The sequence below is a fragment of the Erpetoichthys calabaricus genome, chromosome 10 (genome assembly GCF_900747795.2).
Source record: "Erpetoichthys calabaricus chromosome 10, fErpCal1.3, whole genome shotgun sequence".
NCBI classification, from domain to species: domain Eukaryota; kingdom Metazoa; phylum Chordata; class Cladistia; order Polypteriformes; family Polypteridae; genus Erpetoichthys; species Erpetoichthys calabaricus.
This window is the reverse complement of record NC_041403.2, coordinates 147,049,421-147,071,444: the sequence shown is the minus strand read 5'-3', so window position 1 is coordinate 147,071,444 and position 22,024 is coordinate 147,049,421. Positions and strand designations below refer to the sequence as shown.

Genomic DNA, 22,024 nt, shown 5'->3' with positions numbered 1-22,024 from the left:
AAATTAACAAACAATGAAGACTCACTAATGTGCTTGTCTTGCGGTCTTGTATGTATGTTATCATCCAGTTGACACTCAGAACCGGCCAACTCTATTTAATTTCTAAAGCAACAGGGGAGTGCGGTGGTGCTCAAACATAAAGAATGCTGGCAGTCCCCTGCAGTTCGCCCTCTGGTGGTCATTCTGGGTATCAACTGGATGATAACATACAGTGCATCCAGAAAGTATTCACAGCACATCACTTTTTCAACATTTTATTATGTTACAGCCTTATTCCAAAATGGATTAAATTCATTTTTTTCCTCAGAATTCTACACACAACACCCCATAATGACAACGTGAAAAAAGTTTACGTGAGGTTTTTGAAAATTTATTAAAAATAAAAAAACTGAGAAATCCCATGTACATAAGTATTCACAGCCTTTGCTCAATACTTTGTCGATGCACCTTTGGCAGCAATTACAGCCTCAAGTCTTTTTGAATATGATGCCACAAGCTTGGCACACCTATCTTTGGCCAGTTTCGCCCATTCCTCTTTGCAGCACCTCTCAAACTCCATCAGTTTGGATGGGAAGCGTCGGTGCACAGCCATTTTAAGATCTCTCCAGAGATGTTCAATCGGATTCAAGTCTGGGCTCTGGCTGGGCCACTCAAGGACATTCACAGAGTTGTCCTGAAGCCACTCCTTTGATATCTTGGCTGTGTGCTTAGGGTCGTTGTCCTGCTGAAAGATGAACTGTCACCCCAGTCTGAGGTCAAGAGCGCTCTGGAGCAGGTTTTCATCCAGGATGTCTCTGTACATTGCTGCAGTCATCTTTCCCTTTATCCTGACTAGTCTCCCAGTCCCTGCCACTGAAAAACATCCTCACAGCATGATGCTGCCACCACCATGCTTCACTTTAGGGATGGTATTGGCCTGGTGATGAGCGGTGCCTGATTTCCTCCAAATGTGACGCCTGGCATTCACACCAAAGAGTTCAATCATTGTCTCATCAGACCAGAGAATTGTCTTTCTCATGGTCTGAGAGTCCTTCAGGTGCCTTTTGGCAAACTCCAGGCGGGCTGCCATGTGCCTTTTACTAAGGAGTGGCTTCCGTCTGGCCACTCTACCATACAGGCCTGATTGGTGGATTGCTGCAGAGATGGTTGTCCTTCTGGAAGGTTCTCCTCTCTCCACAGAGGACCTCTGGAGATCTGACAGAGTGACCATCGGGTTGTTGGTCACATCCCTGACTAAGGCTCTTCTCCCCCGATCGCTCAGTTTAGATGGCCGGCCAGCTCTAGGAAGAGTCCTGGTTGTTTCGAACTTCTTCCACTTACAGATGATGGAGGCCACTGTGCTCACTGGGACCTTCAAAGCATCAGAAATTTTTCTGTAACCTTCCCCAGATTTGTGCCTCAAGACAATCCTGTCTCGAAGGTCTACAGACAATTCCTTTGACTTCATGCTTGGTTTGTGCTCTGACATGAACTGTCAACTGTGGGACCTTATATAGACAGGTGTGTGCCTTTCCAAATCATGTCCAATCAACTGAATTTACCACAGATGGACTCCAATTAATCTGGAGAAACATCTCAAGGATGATCAGGGGAAACAGGATGCATCTGAGCTCAATTTTGAGCTCCATGGCAAAGGCTGTGAATACTTATGTACATGTGCTTTCTCAATTTTTTTATTTTTAATAAATTTGTAAAAAAGTAAACTTTTTTCACATTGTCTTTATGGGGTGTTGTGTGTAGAATTCTGAGGAAAAAAATGAATTTAATCCATTTTGGAATAAGGCTGTAACATAACAAAATGTGGAAAAAGTGATGCGCTGTGAATACTTTCCGGATGCACTGTACATACATGACTGCAAGATCCACCCTACCCAGAAGGGGGTGAGTTAGGGTTGATTTCACCCTACAGTATTTATAGTCGATCAATGAGAAACATGTGTACCATGTTTCATGAAAATCACTCCAGCCGTTCAGAAGTGATGCTGGAACATACATACATACACACACACATACATTGACTTTTATACCGTATATAGAGATTCTTTCCCTTTGATATATAAGAGTAAATACTGTCCACCGGAGTATTTGCAAATTTTGTACAGCATCACTTATACTTCACCTCAAGTTGCTTGAATAAATTCAGTTAAATAAAGCAATATTTGTAATGTTTTTGTCTATGAGAAGTTCCTTATTCCTCAGCTGGAGTATCTTTGTATTTGTCTTCTTCATCTTGCTACCTAATTTGGTAGACTTTGGAATGTGATGTGTGGAGACAAAGCTAAAACATGAAGTAGACAAACCAATACATAATGCTCAAATCATACATTTCATTGTGAAACTGCTGGTATTGCCAATATTGCCTACTGTGTTTCTATGTGCTCACTTTCATGAAACGTTCACTCTTTCATTTTCCATACTTGCCTATTCCAACACAGAGTGGTAACAGGGCAAGAGCATGAAGATCATTCTTTGTAATTGTCTGCAAGGCCTGTAAACTTTAGATAGATAGATAGATAGATAGATAGATAGATAGATAGATAGATAGATAGATAGATAGATAGATAGATAGATAGATAGATAGATAGATAGATAGATAGATAGATAGATAGATAGATAGATAGATAGATAGATAGATAGATAGATAGATAGATAGATACTTTATTAATCCCAGGGGGAAATTCACATTTATATTATACAGTCCTCGAATTTTACTAACTTAGATGTAGTATGCTTACTAAAATCATTTATGGGGAACTTTTCCCTATTGGAAATCACTTTCTTACTTTCAATTCATTTCTTGAATTTGGTTTTAATCTATCTTAGTTGCTCAATGCAGTGAATCAGCATGCACCAGATACCAGGACAAACATTGGACACTTTTATGCATACAGTTACACTAACTCATACCAAGGCAAATTATAGTTGCCAAGCATGGTCGGACTTCTGCATAGGCTAACCTGGGTTGCATTACAGGGCCCTGTAGGCTACAGGGGTCCTTAAATTACCCAAGTTGCATGAAAAAATATGCATTCTTTGTTTTTCAAAGTAATAGTCCTTCCACTAGGCTGGATAATCCAGTCCTCTTAACTGCAGACTGTTATTCCCAAGTAAATGCATCTCCAGTGAAGTGCACTGGAGAGCAGCTATCCAACAGCACTTGCAGCAGCAGAGCGAGTCAAATATGAGCTTTGGGAAAGGAAGGTGTATGCAAAAGGAAGTGATTTGTGATGCTATAATTATGACAGTTGTTCAGTAATGACCATTGATAGCTTTACAGGTTCTTGTTCTAGTCAAATTGAAACATATGAAGCTGATGATTTTACATGAACTTTAAACTCTGACACCATTTCTGAATTTGCTTGGTGGAATGAGAGCTTTGGGCAGCTTTCAGCATTGCTGTGCATTGATTTGTAAGGTGACAGGCAGATGTTTCGGGTACAGATGATCTCCCACAGAATTTTAGTCTTTTCATGTTAGGTGTAAATGAGTGCATTTTCATTCACACACGTAATCAGGTTAAGGTGAATAACTCCAATTAAGGCAGAAACCTGGTTCCTGAATAATCCACATTTATATACATTCTCCTTTGGCAAAACCCTCCGACGTCATTAAAGTGCACAAAAAAGAGTTAAATGTCATCATCAGCCACTGTGAATCTGAAAATGAGCATAATGCTTGTGATGATTTTCTTATGATTTGTAAATATGTTTAGTCAAATTGACAATTTATTTATTGGTTTCTTTTACTGGATTGCATGTGGCAAATTCTTTTTTGCTTGGCTATGTGATTGAGCCCTGCAAAGGACCAGTATGTGTGCTTCTTGCCTAACACTTAGTGATGCTGGAATAACAACAAAGCGAGTATTTTTATTTCAGTAAGATATACGTTAGGTTAGTCATTACTTTAGAGAGTGATCGCACTATGTAACGGATGTTACTGTTAGTGTGCTACCCTACTGCTGTTGTTACTGTGCTGCTGAGTTTAGCACTGTACGTTCAACTCATTGACATAAATTTAGCGATTTCTGAAATTTTGAGACAGATTTTTTCAGCCAAGTGAAGTTTGCCTCAGGAAATGTATTTTGTGGACGCTTCTTGTCTGCTGAAAGTGTGTGGAAAGCAAATACATGTCCAGGCTGACTGAGTGCTACGGATGTGTACAGACTACAAAATCTTTAACAGTAACCCGGTTATGGGTTTACATGGCCACATAATCAGATTGTTCATGGTGAAATCTACCTCTGTTAATCAGATTTCTCAGAGGCCAATAACCCAACTTCTCTAATCAGAATGAGGTTTTACATGGCATTTTGGAAATTAGGTTTCTGTGAGTAATTGGGTTATTGAAGTTAAACAGGTAAATGCTGTAATTGTGAGTGAACCCAATGTTTGCTCTGATAAGCTCCAGCTTCCCTATAAACCTCCTCTGGAAAAGTGGGTTAGGTAAATGAATAGATGGACATTTATAACCATCCCTAAATAAAAAAGAAAAAATTCAAAATACTCAGTATGAAACAGTTGCCTAATTTGCTGAACGTACACAAATATTACACTATATGTATATTTTCTAACTTGCTTTTTTTAATAGTTCACCATTTATACAGCTGTTTTCTTCCTTAATTGTTTGCAAATAGTGACAATCAACAAAAACTGAAGCAGACACAGGTACAAATGGCAATGTATGCTGAAGAAGAGCATTTACCAGTGTTCTTATTAACTTACTTAAGCTTCTTAGCATAAACTCACTTATTCATTCATTTTCCCAATCGTCTTATTTCAAAAAATGTCTGGGACTGCTAGAGTGCATCACTACAGAATTGGGCACAAGTTAAAAAACACCAGCCCATTGTGAGATTTTCATGCTAGGCCAATTTAAGGTTTCCAAATAATAAACCACCCACTTATTTGGGGTATTGGAAGAAACTGGATCCCATTGAATAAACTGATGTACATGTGCATAGGATATTGTTCAAACCCTACATAGACAGTGTTCAGGTAAACCCACCCTTCAAAATGACCCATGTCCCCAAGGCACCTCTTATACTGTCAGTGTTCATTTTGCTAATGACCAAAACCTGTCACCTACAGCTCCGAAGAAATGATGCTTAAGTACAAAGTATGTACTGTGGTCTCTGCCCTCCAGTATCTATCTGAATCTGTCAGTTTGTCTGGGGGTCTTCCAGAGGATCCTCTTCTGCAGAGATGCCTTCCAGTCTCCACTGTAGGTGTTGACAGTGTGTCTTCATATAGTCCTTAATCGTCTCTTGCCTTGTCTGGTGACACATTAATGTCACTAATATCATGGTGATGCTCTAAACTCTTTACGCACTGTTGCCATTAGTGAAAGGTTAGAATCCCACTAAAAATCGTTAAATCAGCTTACTTGACCCTCTAGCCTATCATTTATCTAGTTTTCCCCATCTCTTCTCAATTTTCCCACTTTGACACTAAAATCTACATGATATCAGTATCATTCTTATGAAATTTAAGCTTTGAAATTCAAGACGAGACGTCTATATATTGGAAAATAGTTAACTGGAAGAAAATAATTAAGAAAATTAAACATGGCTAACATTTCTCAAATTTAACCTCCCACAGTCCCCTGCTCATTACATCTATGTATTCATCCATCCATTTTCCAACCCGCTGAATCCGAACACAGGGTCACGGGGGTCTGCTGGAGCCAATCCCAGCCAACACAGGGCACAAGGCAGGAACCAATCCCGGGCAGGGTGCCAACCCACCGCAGATCTATGTATTCAGCAAAATGATTTTCCTATAGGTCTATCATTTTCATGACCCTCCTTCTCCAAAAATATTTCCAGTTCTTCAAAATGTGCAGTTCAAATTAGTAGACAGGCTATACCTGACCCCTAGAAGACCATTCGATATGGGGCTGGCCTCAGATCCCCTCCTTCATATATTTAGGAAATGTTGCTACCTTTACGTCTTTTGACTTTTTTATGGATCTACCTCTATTATCTCAGATATTTTTGTTGCTACACTTTACACCCCTCTGTTTCAATTATGTGCAACAAAAGTCATTTACCCTTTGGTGCTGTCAAATCAGTTCTGGCTACCCATTGCAAACCATAGACTCTCTTTTTCTTAATGCATGGATGGCGTCTTTTTTCAATCTAACCCAATTAGAGCACTTTGAGCAGCTAGGATTAATGGGTCACATGGGACCAACGTTATCAGGTGGTACAGCACCAACTATGAGGTCATCCTTGTTGGTAACTGAACCTGTATTCCATGGGACGTGGGGTCACCTGGGCTAGCAGCACCTCTTTTCTTTTCTTTAGTCAAATCAGGCATCTTGATCTTCAACAACAAGTGTGTATATACCTCGAAGGAACAGGGTCAGTTTGGAGGTGGAGAAGCATCACAAGGTTTTTTATTTTATTTTTTCTTTTTATATAATGCAAATTTTTTGTTTGAGTGGGGTAATTGTTATTGTATGGCTGCATTTGACTGATTCTCAATTAGCACTTTTCCAAAAAAAAACTTTTCTCAAAGTTATCGATTCACAGCCAGGTGGGAAACATATTTCCCACAAAAGCCTGTAGCAACTAGCTTCTCTAGCAAAGTACTTCTGATTTAAACCATCCCATTACTTTTTATTATTGTATACTTGCCCATATTTAGTGCAATCAAGAAAATTGAAGTTTAGATTAGATATTCTATCATAATCTTGCCAAGGACAAATGCACTCCAATTTAAGAACATTCCAGTTTTAGATATGAGTCAGCATTTTCTCTGACAGAGTAGGCAGGAGGCAATGGAATTAGCTCACTGCAATAACATCATCTTGAGAATATGGTTACTTATTTCTCAATACAGGATTAGATTCTGCAGAGCCACAATGTCTGATTTTTTTTTTTTTGTTTGAAGCCAATCTAAATCTGTTCCTTCAAATTATGTATTTGTTTAACTACCTGTATGGCATGTTTCCTGGCTTGGTAACAACAGTGGAAAAGATAGAGGAGGTGCCCAATAATGAGCCGTTTGCACAATGGATCTATGCTAGTGATACGAGTTAATATCTAAGTGGGTAACTAAGTATTGAACATAATTTTATCCTTTTGCAAACCTTCCAAAACCTTCCAATATTGAAAAGGGCCTGTGGGGCATTGGAGGCTATTAGCACTTAAACATGGGAAGATTTGTCTTTATGCTTCTCTCTTTGTGCAAGCAACTGCTTTCTGGGATTAGCAGGATCATTCTCAACATTTCTGGTCTAAATGGGTGTGGTTATCTAGATTGTTTAAACTGTGTGTAATGATGAAGATTTTTTCACATATATTTTTAATTTTTTTGTAGATTCTGCTTTGGAGGTTTTTGGGTCTTTTTAATATATTTTTAAGAAAGTTTATTTTTTGTTTACATCTCATTTCTTGTTTTTACACGACACACTAGGATGCATCATGTGTGATTGCCGCGTCACTTATGTCGTTGAAAGTAACAATAATTATGGCCACAGTTCCATGGCACTTTATCTCTAGGTTAGATACAATCCTTGAACTCTTATTAGCAATAGTTCGCTTCAAAACAAGTAGGCCCTAGTGGCAGGTTTTGTGTCAGTGGGTTGGAATCCTTTCTGTCTTCACCTACTGCTTTCTGTCTTGCCTTTGTGTTTTAATCTTTTGTCTGCTTTGGCTATGACCTTGGGTCACACTGCCATCCATATTCATGGCTCACGTAATTCATCCCCTGGTTATTATTCTCCTTCCTTACAATAATTGTTGGACTCTTGCTTGTTATAGATAGATAGATAGATAGATAGATAGATAGATAGATAGATAGATAGATAGATAGATAGATAGATAGATAGATAGATAGATAGATAGATAGATAGATAGATAGATAGATAGATAGATAGATAGATAGATAGATAGATAGATAGATAGATACTTTATTAATCCCAAGGGGAAATTCACATACTCCAGCAGCACCTTACTGATACAAAAAACAATATTAAATTAAAGATTAATAATAATGCAGGTAAAAACATTGTAACATTGTGGGCCACCAGACAACATCCCCTACCTCATATTCTCTCTCTCTTGTAAGTTTAATAGCCATTTTCTAGGTTTACCAAGGCTGTCCAGTTGCCTCACCAGTTTTGGTGGCATGGAAACAGAAGGTTCTATGGTGGGATGCCCTTGCTGATGACAACCTCCTTTAGTTGCCTTTTACAATATACGTAAGGAATGATGAGATTATTCTAACCACTATACATACTGTATAGTCTTATTTTTTATGATTAGTTTTCATTTCAAAGTACATTTACCAGAAAAACAAAGGGGTGTTGAATGATGCTGTGCCCCCCATAACCCAACTATAGTTCATTATAGAAAAACTCACCTAAGCTGATCATTAGAAGCCAAAATAAACAGATGCAAAAATAATAACAACAAAGAAAAGAAAGGCGGCTCTTTTATTTGCTTCTGCACAAGTAGCCTTATAAATGACCTACACCAAGCAAGCACAACTTCTGGACATTAAAACTATAGAATGCATTGTAGCAGGTGCTCAAGAAAGGAATTTTCTGGAAGGAATCAGGTTAAGGGTCATAAGACTGATGGAGTTGCATGCTATACTTTCAAATGTGTATTTTTGGACTTGTTACATAAAAATATAACAGAACTACAGGCTCCATACATCTGTGATGTTGCAGGTAGAAATCTCTTATTTTTAAAATGGTCCCAAAAAAGTCCTTGGAGCAGACCTCAGGATGTGAGTCTGGAATTCAGGTTACTTTTGGATGTACTGTTGTCAGAAGTTACAAGAAACATAAATGGAGACCAATGGAAGAGATTTAGTGGTATTTTCATATTCAGTAAGCAAGTGACCTGGACAAACGTCTAATCAAGCAGACAGATGTGCAGCTAATGATCATGCATGTCTGTTCTGTAACTACAAGGGGGCACCAGAGAACCCCAAACCACAATAACACAGAATAAAATAATGAATAAAATAACTGATATTTCTTCCACAAAAGCCCCTTTACACAATCTTCTCACCAGTTATTAGCCACAATACACAAGAATACGCTATATAAATCAATTTGTCCTCCTTCTCCTCTAGTTGAGTGAAGCCTCCCATCCTTCCAGCTCTGAATCAACTGAATTTAGGCAGCGGAGCCCTTTTATGTCTGATCCGGGAATGCTTCTGGTCACACATCATGTCTTGTGGGAAGTGCTTCCAGGTCATTGAAAAAATAGAGAGGTCTTCCCCCAACAGCACCCTCTAATGATACCCATGTACTCTGACAAGTTTGCACTTCCGGACTCCAACTCCCAAGCATCCCAACTGTGGTTACCTATGTGAGGAACACTGCCACCTATTGTATGGGGGTTTGAACTGCTCCCATCTCTTGGCTATTACTGATCCATCCATTAATTTACAACAGCTGAGTAGAGTTATTTATCCGTCAGCCAATTTGTGTGTGTTGTCGTGCTGGCCTCTCATCTGGGTAGTGGATTCTACTCTTTTCTGGCCAGGATGCCAGCTTTCCTGCTACAGCAGTTAAAGTGTTTTGGCATGCATAGTCCATTGCTTTGTGCTGAACCAGGAGATGATTCTTTATTTTGTCTCAATCTCCAGTTGGTTCAGTTGCATTTCACATGGAAAACTTACACAAACAAGAGCATAAGAATAAACGCTGCATGGGCATGTCATGGACTTCTGCTATTATCTATCTATCTATCTATCTATTGGGCAAAAACAGTTTTTTCCAGGAAAAGTCATCATCGAGGATCAACACCAGCTGTGTTTGTGCGCCACCGCATTTGCAATAATGGTTTGTTTACCAAACACACCTCTGTGAACAGAATGCTAATTATATGATAATCAGAAGAGTATTTGAAAATTTGATCACACAGGGCACTGCTGTTCATGGTTTGCCACTTCTGAACGTATTTTGATCACCTGGATGATCCCTAGCAAATTGTTCTATACCCAATAATTTATCTTATATATAAATGTCTACACGTGGAAGTGTGTGTGTCTGCCCGGCCCGGAAGTGAGAGGTGGAGTTGGGGTAAGGGCTGTACAACCGAGGAAACAGAAAACTCGCTTAGATACTAATAACACAAGTGAGGTGAGCATGTCAACAAAACGAAACCTCAGAAGAAAGACATAGTCGCTTAACCGTGTAGCAGTAGAGCGTATTAGTGCTCCGTTGAACCCTCAGGTACCACTCAAAACACCAGGTAAAAGTACAATTATTATTTATTATATAATAATAACGTGCACTAAGCACCCTCCACTCCACACTACTCATATAATCAATACACACTTTTCTCTACAATCACAATACCAATCCTCCTCTCCCAGACACTTCACCACCCTACCTCCCAGCTCAGCTCAATGTCTGGCTTTCTCAGAGTCCTTTTATATTCCCTGACCCGGAAGTGTTTCCCATCCCACAGTCCATGTGATTTCTTATCACTTCCGGGTCTGATAAAAAGTCATTCTCTTCAACCCGGAAACACGTTGTTCCCTCTGGTCATATGATTATGACGTGCTTCCGGGTTATAGGGCACATATAAGTCCTTGAGCCTCCCTTCAGCGTGCTCTGGTGGGCCCCATGGTGTCCAGCAGGGTTGGGAATAAAAACTCCATTGTCCATAATTCCCTGCTGGTCTTCGGGGCACTTCCATGCTACAGGGAGGGCTCCATCTAGCGGCCTGGGGGTATTGGCCGGGATGAACAGCCGGCCATCTCCCACAACCGCTAACATCGGCAAAGCGGTATCCCTTTTACTTTTTCTCCCGCCGCTAATACACAAGCGAGGCGAGCACATCTGCAAAACGAAACCTCCAAAGAAAGACAAAGTCACTTAGCCGTTAATGCACAAGCGATGCAAGCACATCGGCAAAATTAATCCTCCTAGGAGAGAGATGCCCAGAGTAGTTATTTTCATTTACCTGACATCTCTACGTTTCAATTTTTTTTCTGACGATTTCAATAGTTTCTAGGAACCCAGGCTTTTTACAGCACAGGCTTACATAACTAGCAATATATCATTTTTTAATCATTTTCTAGACTTTCAGATTTTGTGCATTCGTTCTTATTAATTCACCGATTACTCTATAGAGATAATTTTATTTCTTAGACACATCTGCAAATGATAACATACTCTGATATACTGCTATTCTCACTTAGAGAGAGCAGTCACAAATTGATTACTTAGCTCTTTCCTAATTTCTGAATATGTCAGCCTTAACATCAACTATAGAGCAAACCTCTGCAATGTAAATACTAGAGAAGAATACTCACTTACATGTAATAGGGACGCTGGTCATGGTGAAAAGTATAGCCAGGACAATATGTCACATGAAAGTGGCAGGGCCATACAAGGTGAGCATGGGAGCAGTGTTGAACAGGCCATTCAGCCCAGTATACTGTAGCTGACTTTTACAAAAAATCAAACAGTCAAGCTGTAACAGCCCCCAAAATACTACTTGTCTACCTTATAACTTTTTAATTTCTTCAATATGTGTAGAATTATTTGTGTGAAGCAATTCTTCCAAATATTGTATGAAATTTAACCCTTAACCAGCCTCTGTTCCACCATTTTCTCTGTTTAAAGTAACAGGTTGAATGCATTGTACTCATTTCAGTTTTAATTTTAAACACATCTATCAAGAAACCTCTTGAACAATGGACAAAATAATAAATATTATTTTGAAAAAAGAGATGGAAAACAAGAAAAGAGATTAGCTTAAAAATAAAACACACAAAATGAACACTGAAAAAATACAAATGTATAAATTCTTCTTCTGTTTGACCCAAGTATCTGTTTTTATTGTTTTTTTTAATGGCAATATTGAATATCAAAAAATCTCATCTGTGCCACTTATGCTACTCTAAATACATGTGCAGTTTCCAAATTCTGTCCTGCAAGTTAAAGGTTACTTGCGCTTTTTAACTAGGCATGCATGTTGCAAACCTTGAGAGACATTTAAGAGACATTATACCTGTGACTGAAGCCTTAATGACATTTAATAGATTACCAAAATTTCACAAAATGACAATCAATACCAACAAAACAGGATATTTAAAAATCAGGAAAATGAACTGCAGTATCAGTTTCAGACATAGAGCTTCAAGATATGCATGCACCGTCCTGAGACTGCTGTGAACGGAAACTTTTATAATCAGAATATTTCTTACAATTTCTAAAGGCAATTTATAAATGAGGCAGTTGGTACGTACTGCATATAAGTTTTGTTGTTCATATTATACATGTGTTATTATTTTGTAATGTGAAAAAAAATTCTCTGATATGAAAATGCCATTCTGACCAAAGTGCAATCTGAGGTAATTGCCTCGTCATCTCACCCCATGCGCCACACCACAACTACACAGCATTATAATGTAGATGAGGCTTCAAAAGTGCATTGTATACCTTAAGAACACCTTCCCTTGATTTGCCTTCAAAACATTGTGCCTTGTAATCCAATATCCTATTAGCCTTCTTAATGGCTACTATACAGTCTAGATGTGGACAGAGAATAGTCCACTAGCACGTCTTATATTGTTTTATAAGGCATAAGTTCAACTTTTAAATACCCCATTGGTTGTTCAAAACTAACATTTTAACATCCTATGTGTAATAACATACCTTTATTTACAATGAATTTCATCTGCCATGAGAAGTCTTTTTAAATTTATAAGACTTGATGTTTCAATCTCTGGCAGAACGGTACTCTTCTTAGTATTAATAATCAGATTGGAGCATGAGGGCAGGATTGGTACATCACTGGGGGTCATCAGATGGGCACCATCCTTCCTTGATGTTTCTTTGACAAGCCCATGGCATATTCCATGTTTCACAAATGGAATTCAATTCTCCCTAAAGAATGAAGAACCACAGGAATGCATAGAAATTTATGAGGTGTGCAGGAACACCTGGTGATACTAGAGATTATGAAAGATGAGAGAAAGAGAGTAAATAGATCAAAAACCTATTGCATTATGATGCAGTTCTAAGGGCAATGCATCGACATTGTTTCACAAACTGGACACTGTTTCTGATCACTCTATTCTTTTTGTCTACATCATGAAGCATTGCTGCCAAAGTAATGAAGAAGTGACTGTGAATATATACTTATAGCTCTCTGCTGTACTTAGTGGGTGGAACTGATATTTTCAAGACACACAATGACAGCAAGGACAGCACAGTGGATAGCTGTCATGATGTTGTTTCCTATTTGGTATTTTCTTGACCTTTTTTGTGTATATCTGTTCTCACCCATTTAGGGTTTTTTGCTTATGGAGATTGCTTTTTTGTGTAGCTTCATTATGCTACAGTTATTTTGAATTCTGTATTATTTATTTATTTGTGTCATTTATTATTATTCATGGGCACTGCCATTTCTTATCTTGTTTCCCCAAAATTGTATGTTTAGCGGGTCAAAGGAATATAAGGTTGTCCTAGATAACCATTTCTCATCCAAGATTGCAGATAGTAATAAATCTTTAGCGCATCCATTCTTTAGGTTTTGCTTTCCTGGTGTAAAGCATGAGAAAAGACAGAAAAAGAGCTGGGGATCCACCCTGTATATTGTAGACAATTTTAAGCTAAAAAATTATTAGCTCCAGAGAACTTTCTGGGTCAGCATCCAAATAGGTACAGGATAGGAAGAGAAGGTGCTAGGCTTTTATAGTTGGAGAGGCGGGTCTGTGAGGGTTCAAGCCAGAAGTGAGGTCAGAAGGAGGTGTGGCTAGGAAGGGAGTGCAGGAACTGGAGGAGCTTTATGTTCAGATGATCTGCAGAAGAGGGAGAAGAAAGGTCAGTGCTCTTTGTCAATCCCTGCCCTCGTTTTCTGCCCTCAGTTAAGCCCTTAGAATGCCTCCTAAGCACACGTGTGTGACATAGTTTAATAAAGTATTCTTCTTGACTTTTTGACTTTTATTCGTGGTTCATGTGTTTTTGACAAATTATTGTCCTCTTAGTTCTGATCTTTGCCTGTTTCACGACTGCGTTCTGTACACCTGTTTTTTTTAAACCTCTGGTAATATTTTTTCACCTCCACCAGTACAGTAGCACACAAGTGCATCATATTAGTATCAAAATGTTAGAACTTTGTCAAACAAGAGCAGGTCATTCAATCTGTAAGCTTGTTTGTTTACTTAATAGCTACACCAGCTGTCCAGATATTAATCCAGGTACTTTTTTATAAATTGTCATGACTCAGTAGTTTCTTTCAGGTTCCCACGACTCTTTGAGTGAAAATGTGCTTCCAGCCTTAAACACATTTCTCCTTAATGTCCACAGTGTTTGACTCACCATTTAATCAAAAGAACTCTGCTGGACCTACTTTAGTAATAGTAGTAGAAGAACTATCATGTGAACAGAGTGCAGTGAAACTCCTACCTACAGTACATTCATAGTCAGCATGCAACATGTCACCAGTTAAAAAAAAATTTCAAGACCTTGATTTGGCAAAAGGAGTTTAACTAACTTAACCTGTCAGGGTAGGACATTCCCTTTAGGTCTGAATGTACGTGTTTGCTCTCATCTTCATATCTCCCAGAGCTGCTATTTCTTGTTTGTGCTGTGATAATCAGAAGTGCATGCAGTACTTCAGATGCATCCAGTGTCCCATTGTCTGTGTGGAGTTTCCATATTTTCCTCACACCTTTGTGGGTTTTCTTTTTACTAATCTTGTTTTCTACCCTCATCTCCAAAGATGTATAGGTTAGATAAATTCGCAACTCCAAATTGGTCTCAGAATGAGTGTGAATGGGTGAATCAGCCTTGTGCCCTGAATGTGGCCAATTTCTTTCTTGCTCCCAGTGCTGCTGGGAATGGAGCCAGCCCCCTATGACTCTGAATTGGACTTAGCAGGTTGAAGAAAGAATTATAGTTTTTTTTTTAATGATAACAACTCTCATAACGGCCATTCATATAAACAATGCAATATTGTAAAGAAGGTTCTCTACTACAACAACAACATTTATTTCTATAGCTCATTTTCATACAAACAATGTAGCTCAAAGTGCTTTACATGATGAAGAAAGAGAAAAAAGACAAAATAAATAATTAAAATTAGGGAACACTAATTAACATTGAATAAAAGTAAGGTCCGATGGCCAAGGAGGACAGAAAAAACGAAAAAAAAACTCCAGACGGCTGGAGAAAAAAATAAAATCTGCAGGGGTTCCAGGCCACGACACTGGCCAGCCCCCCTCTAGGCATTCTACCTAACATAAATGACCTCAATCAGTCCTCATGGTATTCAGGGTTCTCATGGAAGAATTTGATGATGATGGTCATGTGTACTTCTGGCCTTTAATCCATCAATGTAGGGACATCACGGTGCTTTGATCAGGTGGTGGTGGTGCAGATCGCCACCACAGAAAACTAGAAAAAGAACAGAAGAGAAAGTAGGGGTTAGTACGGATTTTGGAGCCACCATGAATAATAATGATAATTAATTGAATATACAGAGCATCAGGATTTAACTAAGATGAAGTTATGAGAAAGCCATGTTAAAGTAATGTGTTTTCAGCAGTGTTTTAAAGTGCTCCACTATATTAGCCTGGCGAATTCCTATTGGCAGGCTATTCCAGACTTTAGGTGTATAACAGCAGAAGGCCGCCTCACCACTTCTTTTAAGTTTAGCTCTTGGAATAATAAGCAGACACTCATTTGAAGATCTAAGATTACGATATGGAGTGTAAGGTGTAAGACATTCCGAAATATAAGATGGAGCGAGATTATTTAAGGCTTTGTAAATCATAAAGTCATTCCTAAATGACACAGGTAACCAGTGTAGTGACATCAAAACTGGGGTGATGTGCTTGGATTTTCGTTTCCGAGTTAAGATTCTAGCAGCTGCATTCTGCACTAGTTGGATTCGATTTATGTCTTGTTTGGGTAGTCCTGAGAGGAGTGCGTTACAGTAATCTAGCCGACTGAAAACAAAAGCGTGAACTAATTTTTCAGCATCTTGCAATGTTATAAGAGGTCTAACTTTTACTAAGCACACTTGACTACATCAGAAAAACCTATAATTGTATATTAGACACAAATCCATCTGTATTGTCAATTACTGAGTTCCAGGGAGCCTGAGCTTTTCTGATAGCCTCACATGGAACACCATCCAATCACAAACTACATGGAATAATGAACAAACACTATATTGGCTGCAAATGAGGCCCTAGGGCCTCACGTACAAACTTAATTATGCTCAGAAATGTGCTAAGGCCATTTCTTACATAACAGTTTGGATTTATAAAACATGAACTTTGTGTGGACACTGGCTTAAAGCTTCAACTGTCTATAAGTCTTACATAGACTTTTTTGTTGCTGTTGTTTTAGTGACTTCAGGCAGCAGGACAAAAAAAGTGAACAGAAAATCTCATTTCATTGCACATTTCAATGTCACATTCTGGTGTTCTTCAACTAATTACATCACAAGTTATTGATGTGTGTGATGATGGGGGTCCACTCTACGCTCCCATCATCCTTATGGGAGCCCAGAACCTGGCACCATCGGTAATGTCACCAAGATGAGCTGACAAATGAGGACAATTCTCAAATGAAGCCAGGGGATAGTGCAATCAGTTCAAAGGTGCTTTTATTAAAAATCAATAAACAAAAACAGTTAGTGCAGTGCTCCTCAGTTCCAATAAATAATCCATAAAAACAAGTGTTCAGTGGGATAAAAACAATAAATAAATCTTTTAAAATCAGAGGTTAAAAATGCAGTCTCTCTTTCTCCCCGGCTCACCCATAACTTCCGCAGCTGGCGGAGAACCAACAGCCACGAGCTCCTTTCAGCCAACCTCCATCTTGGCTTCCATAAGGACATCACTGCCAGACCGTTCGAGGTCGGCTCTCCTCCCTTCATCCTTCGCTCTCATGTAGTCGCTCCTCAGATCCCTCGGGAGGACACCTGCCATGCTCACCCCACTCCAATAGAACATTCAGTGGGGCGAACTAGTCCCTAGAGCGCCACAACCTGACGCTTCTTCGTAGGGCCCCAGCTCGTGCTGTCTCCTCCTTACAGGTGGCTAGATTGTACTTCCAAAACCACCATTCATGTCCTTTAACCTCCTGCTTGCTTTCTTTCTCCCCGATCCATCTATCAATCCATTCCTGCTGCCGACCCGTATATATAGCCCCGTCTCCGTGAGCACAGCGCCTTAATCACATGCCGCAGGAAGCCAATGAAGCAATTGAGAATGATCGCACCCACACATGCAGGTGCGACTCACTCCAACTACCTCATTACCTCGTGCAATCGCGCCCACAGAGAATGACACAGCTATACGGATTTAAAACCTGGCCCTTTTTTTTTTTAAAAGCTGGGGACCCGCTATACCACAATGTGTTCTTTCAATACAGCTTTTTTCAGTGTTGGAAATAAAAGCAAATGCATGTGTGGAATATTAGTTGTTTTTAAGGTGTAGTCTATCTATTTTGTCTATTAAAAGGGTGTACCGTGTATTTTGAACGACATACGTGACAATAGCAGCATTACCTCTTTTGGAGGATATCGCCAATGACAGCAAGTTTTCAGGTTGCTTTAGCCCAGGGGTCCTCAATCACAGTCCTGGAGGGCCACAGTGGCTACAGGTTTTCATTCCAGCCAGTTTCTTAATTAGAACTCAGTCCTTGCTGATAATGAAACTTGGGATTTAACTATATGATGTGTTAGCACTTTTATTCATCAAAGAAAAATGTTAGTTAATTTGTAGATTAGAGGTCCTCAATTACAGTCCTGGAGGCCCGCAATGGCTGCAGGTTTTCGCTTCTTAATTAGAACCCATTTATTTACTACTAAAGTATATGGGCTTAATTATAGTTATCTTGCCTGTTACAATTCTGAACCTTTAATTGCCTATTTTAGTTTAAGTTTTAATTGTTGCCTGTTTTTTAACCAGGCATCATTTCAAAATGAAAAGCAGATAACCAATAAACCAGCAGCTCTCCAGCTAATATGCTTCCTTTTAAACGTGTGTATGCACCATGAAGAATCAGTGTTAAAAATGTTTAGAGATAGATAGATAGATAGATAGATAGATAGATAGATAGATAGATAGATAGATAGATAGATAGATAGATAGATAGATAGATAGATAGATAGATAGATAGATAGATAGATAGATAGATAGATAGATAGATAGATACTTTATTAATCCCAAGGGGAAATTCACATACTCCAGCAGCAGCATACTGATACAAAAAACAATATTAAATTAAAGATTGATAATAATGCAGGTAAAAAACAGACAACATCTTTGTATAATGTTAATGTTTACCCCCGGGTGGAATTGAAGAGTCACATAGTTTGGGGGAGCAACGATCTTCTCAGTCTATCAGTGGAGCAGGACGGTGACAGCAGTCTGTCACTGAAGCTGCTCTTCTGTCTGGAGATGATCCTGTTCAGTGGATGCAGTGGATTCTCCATAATTGATAGGAGCCTGCTGAGCGCCCGTCACTCTGCCACAGATGTCAAGCTGTCCAGCTCCATGCCAACAACAGAGCCTGCCTTCCTCACCAGTTTGTTCAGGCGTGAGGCGTCTTTCTTCTTAATGCTGCCTCCCCAGCACACCACCGCGTAGAAGAGGGCGCTCACCACAACCGTCTGATAGAACATCTGCAGCATCTTATTGCAGATGTTGAAGGACGCCAGCCTTCTAAGGAAGTATAACCGGCTCTGTCCTTTCTTACACAGAGCATCAGTATTGGCAGTCCAGTCTAATTTATCACCCAGCTGCACTCCCAGGTATTTATAGGTCTATTTATAGGTGAATTGGAAGGAGAATTAATTTTAAATCTTTTCTTGTCCACAAAACACTTGGATACTGTTCTCAGAGAAGGAAACTCTACAGTGCAATTAAAACGTCACATAGATGAATGAAAGCACTAATAAGCCAAACAGTTAAATCCCAAGTTTCATTGTCAGCAAGGACCATCCTCTAATTAGGAAATTAGTTGGAAGGAAAACCTGCAGCCACTGTGGCCCTCCAGGATTGTGATGGAGGACCCCTGCTTTAGCCTGTCAAAAATGATGACTTTTTTGGTGCATAATGATGACTGACTTATAAGCTGATTTAAACTTCCTAGATCGGTCCTCTTGGAGTTGTGTGCTGAATTGTAGCCTACATTACAGAGACCAACATGTACAAATCACTCAGCCCCTGTTCCGTTATAGATTTTAACAACTGCAAAGTATTTGGTGATGGGAGCTTTTCATTGTGAACAGGCTGATGGATCAGGAATCTGGTATTTATCCCTGAGCCATGTCATGCCATCTGTATGGATGGTACAATTAAGATGTTACCCAGATACATTCAATATCCTTACCATCAGGTTGAGCAAGCCGACATCAAAAGGCAATTTGAGGTGGTTGCTGCTTTTCCTAATGTAATTGGTGCAATTGACTGCACACCTGTTGGAAAAACAGCATTTTTGCAGAATTAATTTGCTTTCTTATACTGAATGAACTTTCATTCAATTTATATACAACTAATATGTGATGCTCAAATGTGTCTGACTAAAGATTTTACATGTCTCAAATCACGTTTCCTTTATTTTATCAAACAGTAGTGTGGACAACACGTTTCAGAGTCATGTTTCTTGGTAAGTAAGTCTGATTGATAGGATTGCAATTAAGTTTGCTACATTACAAGCAACTTGTAAAATCTTTCATTCAGGTGACAGTGGGTACACCACAAGAGAGGAGATATAAGGCACTCCTGTACACAATTGAATAAAGAACAAATCTTTGGTTCATTAAAGGTTAAACGGCGGTGTTTGGACTCAACGGATGACACAATACTGTAAGGTCCTGCAAAATGTGCTGCATTGTGCTGGCTGGTGCTGTACCATACAACACAGTGCAGAAGCATGAAGGACATCAGAAGATCAATGAAATGGCAATATACAGACGTTTGGGTGTTGTATATTAAATTAACCTGTAACGGGATTATATTGCAACATTGACATTTACTTGGAAAACTTACAGTATTTTATTTTTTTATAACTTTAATAAGAATATTCTTAATATCTCACAGTTCTGCACATACAGTCTTCATTAATTCACACTCTGCACTGGCAGTGGTCTGGCCACTACATGATAGCATAATGCTATTGTTCTTTCCACTCAGCTGCTCCAACTCTTGTTTTTTCTTTTCTTTGTGATTCCTGCAGAGAGACCAGCATAAACCTGAGTAATACCTCAAGTTCACTTTCACTTAAGTTTCATTTTCTGCCTTTTTTTCCTCCATTCTTCCATAGAGGTCATACAGAAACATAGGTAAATTTATATGGTAATATTTCATGAATATTCAAAAAAGGCATTTTTATGCCATATGGTTATTGACATGCAGTGAGGGGGAGTAGCTAAATGCATGCATACATAGTTTTTAAGCCTATTTGAGATTTATAAAGGAATTTGGTGTGGCACATTGTGTTATATTGCTTTCATGGCTTCATTCTGTATTAAGCCATCTTAAAATTGTGTGCCAGGGTCATTCAACCTTCTTCTTGTGGGGACATTAAGAATGCAAACTTTTTCCTTCTCTTTATGTAGGTTGACTTTGCCCTGGAAATTTGGTGAACAAAATGGGCATGGCTTACAGGGGTTTGCTTCCCCTTTCTAACAGTCATTATTGTGCCATTCAAGAGCTTTTATGATTGGAGGAGTGGAAGAGAAAGTAATGCTGGAAACTGGGATTTTTTAGAGAGAGAGAACATCCTATAGTTTCACTGCTGCTCTGTGGAAAGAAGCCTTGTGGGCAGCATATGGTCCATGGGGTACTAGTTGATTAGCTCTGTTTTGTGCTATAATCAAAAAATAACATCAGACACTGAAATTCAACACTTGTAGTTGATGTGCTGTGACAGTGAATGTTATGTCAGCATCACAGGGGAATCCATCTCTTTCCTTCATATCATCAAATTGTTGGTACTGTGTCTCTTCAAAGAATCCTTGGGTACTGCTGGTTTGACTTTGTGTCACGGAGTCCAGAATGAGGCACATTACCTGCATTCTGAGGGAGCGTCAGTTACGGCACTATGGCCATGTGGCGCGATTCCCCAATGGTGATCCGGCTCACAGGATCCTCATTATTGAGGAGCCAAGTGGCTGGACCAGGCCAAGGGGATGTCCACGTAACACCTGGCTGCGGCAGATAGAGGGTTGGACTGGACTGCGGTCTGCCTGGGGGGGGTTGCCAACCAGGATCCTGAGTTGTTTCGTCACAGGACTTTAGAAATCAAAGCATCCAAGCTGAAATGTATGTACGAAGTGTGACACAAAAATAACTGGACTGGGCTTGGGGCTTTCCTGGAAAACCGTCTGGAGGCCAGCTGGACGTGAATCATAGAACTATATGCCCTCCTACACTCCCTCTCAAACTGCCGACCGGCTAGGTATATCCTGTGAATAGCCCAGTCAGTATTTGCACAACAATCGCTACACGAGTTGCCGCAATAATGTCACGTGAAAAAATCGAACAGCGAGACAAGACAACGATCCTGCACACAATGCTTTTTCCACAAAGCAGTTTTTGACTGACAAGAACATTCCTGTCCTCGATCATCCTCCCTATTTAGCTCCCTGTGACATTTACTTGTTTCCTAAAATCAAAAGTGAAGGGAACACATTTTTCGTCAATGGATGAAGTGAAGACTGTTGATGAGCCTCAAGCAAGAAGACTTCCAGCACTGTTTCAGTCAATGGAAGATATGTATGGAGCAGTGAAGAGATCGGGAAGGGGAGTATATAGAAGGTGACAATGTTTAGAATGCTGTAATTCATCAATAAATATATCTTTTTTTGCTAATCCAGTTATTTTTGTGTCTTACCTCATATGCTGTGATTTGCTAAAGTAACCCTGAATGAGCTGTTAAAAGGACACAAAAAAGAAACACTCTGAAGGTAACCAGTGAACTTCAAAGGCAGCATCACTTCACATATTTGCATAAATATAAGACATTTAGCTACATACCCACCCACCCACCCATTCATTTATTCATTCATTCATTCATTCAT

At 39.3% G+C, this 22,024-nt stretch overlaps 1 protein-coding gene across 4 annotated transcripts in view; it reads left to right on the top strand.

The window, feature by feature from the left end:
* hnf4a (hepatocyte nuclear factor 4, alpha) overlaps window positions 1–22,024 on the top strand; it is a 173,927-nt gene that overhangs the window by 123,553 nt on the left and 28,350 nt on the right. The window lies entirely within an intron of this gene.